We start from the raw sequence: 11,822 nt of genomic DNA on the forward strand, positions 1-11,822 counted from the left end.
AGGATTTTAGTTCACTTAAAATCTAACCAACATAGTAAGAGCCTTAAGTTCCAAACTTAAAAATTGAGTTAAAAGGTGCCATGCCAAAATATACACTTGCTTGGATATCCTTTACATCAATCTAGTAATAGTTTTCGCTCAGCGAGGTGTTACTTATTGGTCCTAAAGGGGCAAGGTACACAAATAATTGTGAGTACATGTTAGTTTTGGTGAAACTCAACGATATAAGTAAGGAGTCCGTTTATGTCGTGGCAAAATCGATAGGTTTACCTAATAAGTTCTTAGACGTACCTATCAACCAAGAATAGTTTCTAGACTATTAGCAAAAGGCTTTTGCTTACCTAAGATGTTTTAGAATTGAGTCGACAAACTGTGCTTAGTTCTTCAATGATTTTAGGATCTTGGAATCATTTTATTCACACCTGCCGGAACACATAACTTGAATAAAATGCTTAATGAACATTGAATTATGCATGTATGCTAGCATTTAAGTTTATTTAGAGAAACTGTGAATGGTTATTTATTTGTTTATTCTTTTCAATTGTAGTTTTAAATATGGCAAACAACAATTCATTCTACATTCGATCAATTCTCGAAAAGGAGAAGTTGAGCGGGATAAACTTCCTTGACTGGTAAAGGAACTTGCAAATAGTTCTTATGCAGGAAGAAAAGGAGTATGTCCTAGAAGAGGCGATGCCCGAAGCCGCAGGCGACGGGGTCACTCAGGCAGCCCTCAATCGTTGGATTGATGCCAACAAGGATGTGAAATGTCTAATGCTCGCCACCATGAGTGCAGATCTGCAGAAAACATTCATCAACTCAGATGCTTTCACAATCATCAGTGAGTTGAAGAACATGTTCCAAGATCTGGCTCGAGTCGAAAGATTCGAGACTCATAGGCAAATTCTTGAGACCAAGCTTAAGAAAGGCGAGCCCGTAAGTCCACATGTTCTCAAAATGATTGGACTCATTGAGAATATGAGTCGGCTGGATCAGCAATTTTCTCAGGAAATGGCTATAGACACCATCCTCCATTCTCTTCATAGCGGGTATGATCAGTTCAAACTGAACTACAGTATGAATAGTCTGGACAAAACGCTCACTGAGCTTCACGGTATGCTGAAGACCGCTGAAAAGACGCTCAAAAGTGATAAGCAGGATGTGCTTATGGTGCGTGGGGGCAAGTTCAAGAAATCTGGAAAGAAGAGGAATGCTAAGAAAGGTGGCAACAAGGCCAGCCCAACTAAGCAAACTGGCGCCAAATCTGTAAAGAGGAAGGTCAGTCAAACCACTTCTGAATCCGAATGCTTCTACTGCAAGAAGAAGGGGCATTGGAAGAGAGATTGCTTAAAGCTAAAGGAAGATCAGAAGAACGGAACAGTCGTTCCATCTTCAGGTATTTTCGTTATAGACTGTATACTTGCTAATTCAACTTCTTGGGTATTAGATACAGGTTGTGGCTCACACTTATGTTCCAATCCACAGGGACTAAGAAGAAGTAGAAAGTTAAGCAAGGGTGAAGTCGACCTACGAGTGGGAAATGGAGCACGGATTGCTACATTAGCTGTAGGAACTTATTATTTGTCGTTGCCCTCCGGGCTAGTTTTGGAACTGGAAGAGTGTTTCCATGTTCCAAGTCTTACTAAAAACATCATTTCAGTTTTTTGCTTAGATGCTAAGGGATTTTCCTTTTTAATAAAAGACAATAGTTATTCGTTTTATTTTAAAGAGATGTTTTATGGATCTGCTAGATTAGTCAATGGACTTTATTTATTAGATCACGACAAACAAGTATATAACATAAATACCAAAAAGGCCAAAAAGGATGATTCAGATCTCACCTATCTGTGGCATTGTCGATTAGGCCATATAAACTTGAAACGCTTAGAAAGACTTCAAGAGGAAGGAATTCTAGAACCATTTGACTTAGAGGATTATGGTAAATGCGAATCATGTTTACTTGGCAAAATGACAAAGCAACCTTTCTCTAAAGTTGGAGAAAGAGCAAATGAACTATTGGGTTTAATCCATACAGATGTATGTGGACCAATGAGTACAAATGCTAGAGGTGGTTTCAGCTACTTTATCACTTTCACTGATGACTTCAGTAGATATGGTTATGTCTACCTATTGAGGCATAAGTCTGAATCCTTTGACAAATTCAAGGAATTTCAGAGTGAAGTAGAGAATCAATTAGGCAAGAAGATTAAGGCACTACGGTCTGACAGAGGCGGTGAATATCTGAGCTATGAATTTGATGACCATCTGAAAGAATGTGGAATTCTATCAGAATTGACTCCTCCTGGAACACCACAATGGAACGGTGTGTCGGAACGGAGGAACAGAACCTTGCTAGACATGGTCAGGTTAATGATGGGTCAGGCCAAACTTCCATTAGAATTTTGGGGACATGCACTAAATACAGCTGCACTCACTATAAATAGAGCTCCGTCTAAAGCTGTCGAAAAGACTCCATATGAATTATGGTTTGGAAAGCCTCCAAATGTGTCTTTTCTTAAGATTTGGGGATGTGAAGTATACGTCAAACGATTAATTTCAGACAAACTTCATCCAAAATCTGACAAATGTATCCTTGTGGGCTATCTAAAGGAAACAAAGGGGTATTACTTCTACAATACATCTGAGAACAAGGTGTTTGTTGCTCGAGATGGTGTCTTTTTGGAGAAAGATCACATTTCCAAAATGACAAGTGGGAGAAAAGTAGACCTCGAAGAAATTCGAGTCGAACAACAAACTCTAGAGAATGCTCAAGATGACATTCAGGATGAAACTCAGAGATCTTTAGAAGAATCTGGTGAGAATCATGGTCAATCTAGAAATGTTACCCCGCGTAGATCGCAAAGATATAGATCTCAACCGGAAAGGTACTTAGGTATTTTAACGAACGAGAGCTATGACGTTCTATTACTTGAAAGTGATGAACCTGCGACTTACAAACAAGCTATGACGAGCCCTAGCTCCAAGCAATGGCAAGAAGCCATGCAATCTGAATTAGACTCCATGTCTGAAAACCAAGTATGGGATTTGGTCGATTTGCCAGATGGCTACCAAGCCATTGGAAGCAAATGGGTTTTCAAACTGAAAAAGGACAAGGATGGGAAACTTGAAGTTTTCAAAGCTAGATTGGTTGCAAAAGGTTACAGGCAAGTCCACGGTGTGGATTACGATGAAACCTTTTCACCAGTTGCAATGCTAAAGTCTATTCGGATAATGTTAGCAATTGCTGCATATTACGATTACGAAATACGGCAGATGGATGTCAAAAATGCTTTCTTAAACGGCGTTTTAACAGAAACTGTGTTTATGACACAGCCTGAAGATTTTGAGGATCCAAAGAATGCTAAAAAGGTATGCAAGCTAAAGAAGTCAATCTACGGATTGAAGCAGGCATCCAGGAGCTGGAATATACGTTTTGATGAAGCAGTCAGTGACTTTGGTTTCATCAAGAACGCAGACGAATCTTGTGTATACAAGAAGTTCAGTGGGAGCAAAATTGCTTTCCTAGTATTATATGTCGACGACCTATTACTTATCGGAAATGACATTCCTATGTTGAACTCTGTCAAGATTTGGCTTGGGAAATGTTTTTCGATGAAAGATCTAGGAGAAGCACAGTACATATTGGGCATCAAGATTTACAGAGATAGATCTAAAAAGATGATTGGACTTAGTCAAAGCACTTATATCAATAAGGTGCTTGATAGGTTCAAGATGGCAGACTCCAAGCGAGGCTACCTACCCATGTCTCATGGAATAACTCTAAGCAAGACTTAGTGCCCAAAAGCACTTGATGAGCGTAGACGAATGAATGGGATTCCATATGCATCATTGATTGGTTCAATAATGTATGCTATGATATGTACACACCCGGATGTTGCGTACGCACTCAGTGCTACGAGCAGATACCAGTCAGACCCAGGAGAGGCGCATTGGACTTCTGCCAAGAATATTCTGAAGTACCTGAAAAGGCACAAAGATGACTTCCTGGTCTATGGTGGAGATGATGAATTAATTGTTAAAGACTATACGGACGCAAGTTTCCAAACCGACAAAGATGATTTCAGATCACAGTCTGGGTTTGTCTTCTGCCTCAACGGAGGTGCAGTAAGCTGGAAAAGTGCTAAGCAAAGCACCATTGCGGATTCTACAGCTGAAGCGGAGTACATTGCTGCACATGAAGCAGCACCCGGAAGCTATATGGCTAAGGAAGTTCATAGGTGAACTTGGTGTAGTCCCCTCCATTAAAGGACCAATAGCCATGTATTGTGATAATAACGGAGCTATTGCACAGGCAAAGGAGCCTAGACACCACCAGAGAGTCAAGCATGTACTTCGTAGATTTCACCTTCTACGAGAGTTCGTTGAAAGAAAAGAAGTCGAGATAAACAAGATTGGAACTGATGACAACATATCAGATCCATTGACTAAACCTCTGCCGCAGGCGAAGCACAACTCGCACACTGCAGCTATGGGAATCAAGCATATTGGAGAATGGCTTTGATATCCCTGTTTAATGTTTTAAAGTTTTAGAGTTTAAATCTTTGTAAAACATTATTGGTTAATCATTCACAATAAATGAAAAGAATTCATTTAATTTGTGGTTTGTTAAATGATGAGTCCCTTCAATTTGACGATATATTCAAGATATACTGTCAGGACCAGTCCTGTGACTAAGAAATGTCTATCAAGTGAACTTGAATGTCAAAGGTTGAAAATGGTCCCTAGTCGGAGTTTTCTATAAAATTGGACGCATAGAAAACATTAGACGATTAGAATGCAAGATGACTAGTAGTTCTGTTTCTTGAACTATGTGGACATGGCAATGTCATAATCATTTGCATAGATACTTACTTTGGGAAGACTAGTATCGGACAAGACCTATGAAACTTTACTGTAAGAGATGAAAATCTGTCATAAGTAAATTTCATTAAAATTATTAGACACTAAATCCTCAATACCTGAGTGATTTGAGATTACTTGTTTGAGAACTGGTTGCTTTGACGTTGACCAACCGTCGCACCGTAAAAGGAGGCTATAAAGGCAACGCTCAGGTAATCACCTATCAAACGAAGTCTAATCTCAAGATCGCAAGATTGGGATTGTCCTCCCATAAATCGGGATGAGATGCTTAAAAGTTGTACAAGGCCACTCGGAGAGCTAGAAACTGTGAAATGCATGGCCGTGCTCGGATGAATCATAGGCTATAATTATCTGTTTATTTGATCAGTTGAACTCTGTAACCGAGGAACACCTCTGGACATAATAAGGATGACAACTCTTACCTTATGTTCAAGAGCAAGCATCGAGCGACAAAGGAATTAGGAAATGCACACTTGTCCCTAAGGACAAGTGGGAGACTGAAGGAAATAGTGCCCTTGGTCCAAGTATGCATATAATATTAAGTCTAATAAATGCGGTTCAGTATTAATTAACAAGTTAATAATTCAGTGAGATCAAGTAAGCTGATTGCCTGACTAGAGGCCGCTTCAGTTCAAGTGGAATTAATTATATTAATCCACAGCTTACTCTTGACTGAACCCGTAGGGTCACACAAATAGTACGTAAACGGATCAAGTATTTAATGGCATTAAATACTCCATCTATGGATATTCGGAATCGACGGATCTTGGTTTCAGTGGGAGCTGAGATCGTCACAGGCAAGAAATGAATACTCCGGAAACGATGATATTGCCGGAAACGGAAATATGGATCGTATCGGAAATATAAATATTATCCAAGTCGTAGATGTTGCCGGAAACGGAAACATGGTACGTATCGGAAAATATTATCGGAAATGGAAATATTGCCGGAATCGGAAATATTGCCGGAAACGGAAATATTGTCAGAATCGGAAATATTATCGGAATCAGAAAATAATTCCGGAAACGGAAATATTAAATATTTGTTCGAAACGGAAATTAATTCCGGAATCGGAAATATTAAATGTTGCTCGTATCGGAAATGAATTCCGGAATCGGGAATTTAATCGGAAGCGTATCGTACGAATTAGCATCGGACGAGGCCCGCTAGACGAAGGCCCAGCACGAAGCCAGGCCATCGCCCAGCGAGCCGCACGCAGCAACGCACACCTCGACCAGGCCCAGCACAAGGCCAGGCCCAGCCAAGGGCGCGCGCGCGCGCAGCACCGCACATGGGCTGTGCGCTTGTCGTGGGCCGCAAGGCCTGCGCGGGTGCACGGCTTGTACGATGCGTGTGTGGGAAATCCTAATCCTATTAGGATTCGTGCGAAGATTAAAATCCTGATCCTATTAGATTTGCTTTGTTATTTAGAGTCCTAATAAAGTTCTAATTAACAAATCTACATCCTAGTAGGATTACAATTCCTTTTCCATACCTCTATAAATAAGGGCCAAGGGTCATTATTTGTATATACGATTCAATTATTCAAAGTGATTTTTGAGAGCAAAAATTCAGTCATATAATTGCCTACAATAGCCGAAAATTCTAAGTACCTTAAGGGCGATCCTAGTTGGTCAAGCTTAAGGCGGATCCGGACGTGCTGTGGACTATCTACGGAGGGACGACACTTGGAGTCCTAAAGAATTGTTCTTGTTCGGTTCGGGTGCAGCTAGGGAGGGCACGCAACAAAGTGTATGCATCTAAACTATGCTAAATGATTATGTGTAAATAATATGCTTTCCTGGCTTTATGGTTTTTCCGCATGATTTATGTTTTGTCATATGAATCATAACCTAACAGAACGTCGTATCTACATATGATGTTTTCTTGTATGAACTGGGCCACTTGCTTGGAACCCAATATTTTGAATGACCTGGCTTTGACCCACTTAGTAAAGTATTCGATTGCCACCAGTATGAATTCATGGCCCCCGGTGCATGTTGGAGTGATTTTGTCGATGATGTCGATACCCCAAGCTGAGAATGGCCATGGTGATGATTGTGAATATAGCAATGATGGGGGAATGTGCTTCAGGTTCGCACACTTTTGACAGATAGGACATTTATTGACGAAGAAGTAGCAGTCTCGTTCGAGGGTGGTCTAGTAATACCGAGACCTAATGACTTTGAGAGCTAGCATCTTCCCATTCATGTGAGTGCCAAAGACCCCGGCATGTACAGTGTCCATGACTTTTTATGCTTCGTGCTTGTCAACACATCGGAGATTGGGGCTGTTAGGGGACCTTTTGTATAAAATGCCGCCTTCTAGAACGAAGTTGGCAGATTGTAGGCGTAAAGCCCTTTATTCGGAATTTTGTAGATACCTTTGAATGTCTGTAAACCAAGGCTCATTTTCATCAGGCTCAACGTCGTCAATAGCATGGGCATATGTTGCTTCTTGACGTGTTTCAATTGTAAAGGGCATTTCAGCCATGCCATTTGGAATGTGGATCATTGATGCCAGTTTTGCGAATGCGTCGGCGAACTGATTCCCCTCTCTGGGGAGGTATGTGTAACGCAGCTCTTCCACTTGCTCAGACAACTTCTAGAGATAGGACTGGTATAGGGCTAAGATTTTTCTTCTGACTTTCCATTTGCCGAAAATTTGATTGATGATCAGGGAGGAGTTCCCGTATACTCGAAGTTTCTGGACACCCAATGCTATGGCGGCTTCCAGGCCCATAATGCATGCTTCATATTCGACCGCGTTGTTTGTAACATTGAATTTTAACTTTGCTGAGATGGGAGTGTGAGTGCCGTCAGGAGCTACTAGGATTACCCCGACAGCTTATCCGCTTTGATTAGAGGCACCATCAAATTGCAGCGACCAACTGTCGTCGCTTGTCATTAGAATTTTCTCATCGGGTAGGTCGTAATTCTCCTCTTCTGCCTCGACAGGACAGTCGGCTAGGAAATCTGAGACCGCTGAACCCTTGATAGATTTTGAGGAATGTATTTCAGATCAAATTCAGCTAACATAACCAACAATCTGGACAGCCGTCCGTTGAGAGCCGTTTTTTCGAATAAGAACTTGAGATGATCTGTTTTGCAAACCACGTGCAATGTATGGAAGATCATGTAGTGTCGGAGTTCTTTGTGGCTCAAACCAAGGCGATACTGAGCCTTTTGAGTAGAGTATATATGGTCTCGTACTCGACTAGCTTCTTCCTTAAATAGTACACGACATTTTCTTTACCTTCGATCTCTTGGGCAAGCATGGCCCATACTGCTGGCTCAGTTTTTGTAAGGTAAAGCTTGAGTGGAACACCCGGTATTGCTGGCTTTAACACTAGTGGATTTGAAAGATAGCCCTTGATCGTTTCAAATGCATGTTGACAGTCTTCGTCCCATACCTTGGGCTCACTGTTGCGGAGTTTTCGAAATATTGGCTCACAAATCATTGTGAGTTTTCATACGAACCTGTTGATGTATTGTAATTTGCCAAGGAACCCCTTTCTCATTCGATGACGGTTTCATGTCCAGAATGTCCTTGATTTTTGAAGGATCAACCTCGATGCCCCGAGAACTGATGACATACCCGAGCAACTTGCCTGACGTTTCCCCGAATGCGCATTTCTGAGGATTGAGCCTCATGTTTTATTGCCTGAGCCTATTGAAGAATTTTTGAAGCACTGTTGTATGCTCATATCGTTCCTTGGATTTGACGATCATATCGTCGACATAGACCTCGATTTCTCTGTGAATCATGTCGCTCATAATGGTTGAGGTTGTTATTTGATACGTAGCCCCTGCGTTTTTCAGTCCGAACGGCATAACTGTGTAGCAATATGTACCCCACCGAGTGATGAAGGTTGTTTTCTCCATGTCATCCTCTGCCATGGGAATCTGATTGTAGCCTGCGTACCCGTCCATAAAAGAGAGGAAGGCATGATTTGTTGTGTTTTCGACCAGAATGTCGACGTGTGGGAGTGGAAAACCGTCTTTAGGGCTAGCCTTGTTAAGATATCTGTAATCAACGCACATTCGGACCTAGCCGTCTTTCTTCGGAACTGGGACGACATTTGCAATCCATTCTGGATATTTGGATTCTTGAATAAAACCGACCTCTAGCTTCTTAGAGACCTCTTCTTGAATTTTGAGGGAAACCTCCGGTTTCATGCGACGAAGTTTCTGCTTGTTGGGCTTCGAACATGGAATGAGGGGAATTGTATTTTGACTGATGCTTGGATCAACCCCTGGCATATCATGATAGGACCATGAGAAGACGTCTATGTACTCTGAAAGTAGCTCGATAAGATCATCCCGCTCTGCTTGAGATAGAGTCAAACCAATCTGAACTAGTTTTGGATCACAGCTGTTTTCATGATTTTTGATAGCTTTTAAGATTTTGGTCAGTTTCTTAAAAAGCAAAGTTGTTTGAATTAGGAATGTGTTTTGAATTTGGACTTGAAGAGCAGGAGGAAATTGAAGTATTATTGAAATTAGCAATCATTACATCGACAGCTTTATCTTGAAGTTCGGGCTCTAAGGGCTCTTGATTGATGCAAGACTCTATATCTAGACTCTTAGACTCATCACTATACTCAGATCCGGACTCATCCTCTGACTTGGACTCGCTCATCATAGATCCTTTGCCCATAGTAATCTTGAACATTTTTCCATTTGGAGCAGTAATCTTGAGGGACTTCCTCCAACCATTGACCATCTTCTCACTAGGAGCAATAAGCTTAGATGGGTCAAAATTTTCGATTTGAGTAATCATTTGGACCATAGTATCTTCAGAGATGATTGGTGCTACTTCTTGGCCAAACAAGAGACCAAAGGCTGATGAATCAAGGCATTCAGGGGCAACCTTGCTTTGTATTGGAGGAGCATATTCGAGGAAGTGGCAGTCTTTAAGGATTTCAATCCCAGGGTAGAGGATCCCTTTTGAAGTATCATAGAAAGGCTCTGGAAAGTCAAAGTATAGGTCATCTTCTCCTTCTTTCATGAATTGTCCATTGAGTGTACGCTGATGGGGACGTATCTTGAATTGGTCGTTACCAGATCAACGGGCCCTTAGCTTGGCCTCTTGTTGCTTGTTGTCATTCTTAGTTGGCTTGTATCCCATACCAAAGCAATTAGTCTGTCCATGAGTCTTGAAAGGAGATTCGATAGGCGGTGGCAGATTGGTGCCCAAGAAGCGCCCACGTTTGATCATTATATGCCTTGCCATGGGATTCATTTTGCACTCGATGGCTCCTACTTCAGCACTAAACCCCCAAAGGTCTTCTGAAGGAAATATGTCCTTCATCCAAAGGTGCATTAGTCCAATACCAAGGTTCAGATTAATTACGAACAATTAATTCAGTGAGATCAAGTGATCGGAATAGCTAGCTGGAGCAATGCTTCCGATCAATGAGTTCTAATCTATATTAGGCTCACAACTTACTCTTGACTGAACCTATAAGGTCACAGCATTGGCATGTAACAGATCACCGGATTAAATGAATCGGAAATTCATTTAATATCTTTTCGGGAAATTAGTTCGGAAAACATAATTATACGATTTAACATTGGATCGTGAAATCGTATATCATATTGCGTATATTCGTAAGCTAGGCAAGACGAATAATCGTATCGTACGACATTGGATCGTCAAGTACGAAACGATGAATAAATTGTCGAAGGATAATTTAATCGCAACACGAAAGCAACCCACGAGCCGGAGCGCACAAGCGCAAGGCCCATGGGCGCAGCGCGCATGACAATGCAGCGCTGGCCCAAAGGCCTTGGCTGTGTAGCGCGCACGGATCAAAGGAGTAAGGAGCAGCAGCGGCACGCGGCCCACGGCCCAGCTGTGCGCGCCAGCTGCTTCCTTTGCGTGTGGGCTTGGCCGGCCAACTTGATTGGCTTGCCCACCAAGTTGGTTGGCTTGCTAATTATGACTACTACGTTGTTCAAATAACCTTAGTACATTTTTCCAACACACACAATTCAGTTTACACATCAAACCCTAAGGAAAAGAGAGAAACCCTAATTCTCTCTTAGCCTCCATTGATGTGTTCTTCCCAAAAAGCACAAACTCTTGAATATTGTCTAAGCTACGATTATCAAGACGGATTTGAACGTGTCGGTGAACCAAATAGAGGAACGACAATTGGAGTTCATTGTTCGTGTTCGTTGATACTAAACTCAGGAAAGCATGCTTCGAATGTAAGTACGCTTAATCTGTGCTTTATACATGTTTCCTGGCTTTGGGGATCTACCGCACATGTTATAGGCATTTAACTGTATTCCCCTACAGTGGTATCATGAGCCTTATATATTCAAAGCATTTTTTAGCATGATTTATTGTTTTTGTATGTTGTCGAATTTTCTTATACTTTTCAGAATTTTTTCGAATGTTTCTGGATTTTTGGATATATCGCAGGAAGCAGTTCTGAATTCAAAGATTATTCAAATTTCGAATTTTCTGACCCTAATCTGATTGAAAACGGTTTTCTAAGATCAACTCATGCGAACGGAATTACAAAAACAGGCCTCGAAGTATGTGTTTTTGGGCGTTTTTGTTAATTAACAAATTCGGAAAGTTTTTGAATTAATTGGTCGACCTAAATTACTCGGAATTGATTGAAATTTTGACATATTGCTGTTGGGTATATTTTAAAATTATGGTAAAAATTTCGTCCATAAATGTTAAGTATAAACCCTAATTTTTCTTTCCCCAAATTCGTAAGTTTTAGATCGCTAATTGATTTTTTAAATAATTTAGATCTGGAAATTTGGTTAATTGGGAAAGGAAATATAATTTCATGTAAAGTGGCAGATTTTAAAAATTATTAGATTAAAATTTTTATGAGATTCGTTAATTTTAAACAACATTTAAACCAAATTGGTAAGAATCTCAAATTTAAATGTTTAGAACGATTTAAAATTTTA

The sequence above is a fragment of the Spinacia oleracea genome, chromosome 4, assembly GCF_020520425.1.
Source record: "Spinacia oleracea cultivar Varoflay chromosome 4, BTI_SOV_V1, whole genome shotgun sequence".
Classification (NCBI taxonomy): Eukaryota; Viridiplantae; Streptophyta; class Magnoliopsida; order Caryophyllales; family Amaranthaceae; genus Spinacia; species Spinacia oleracea.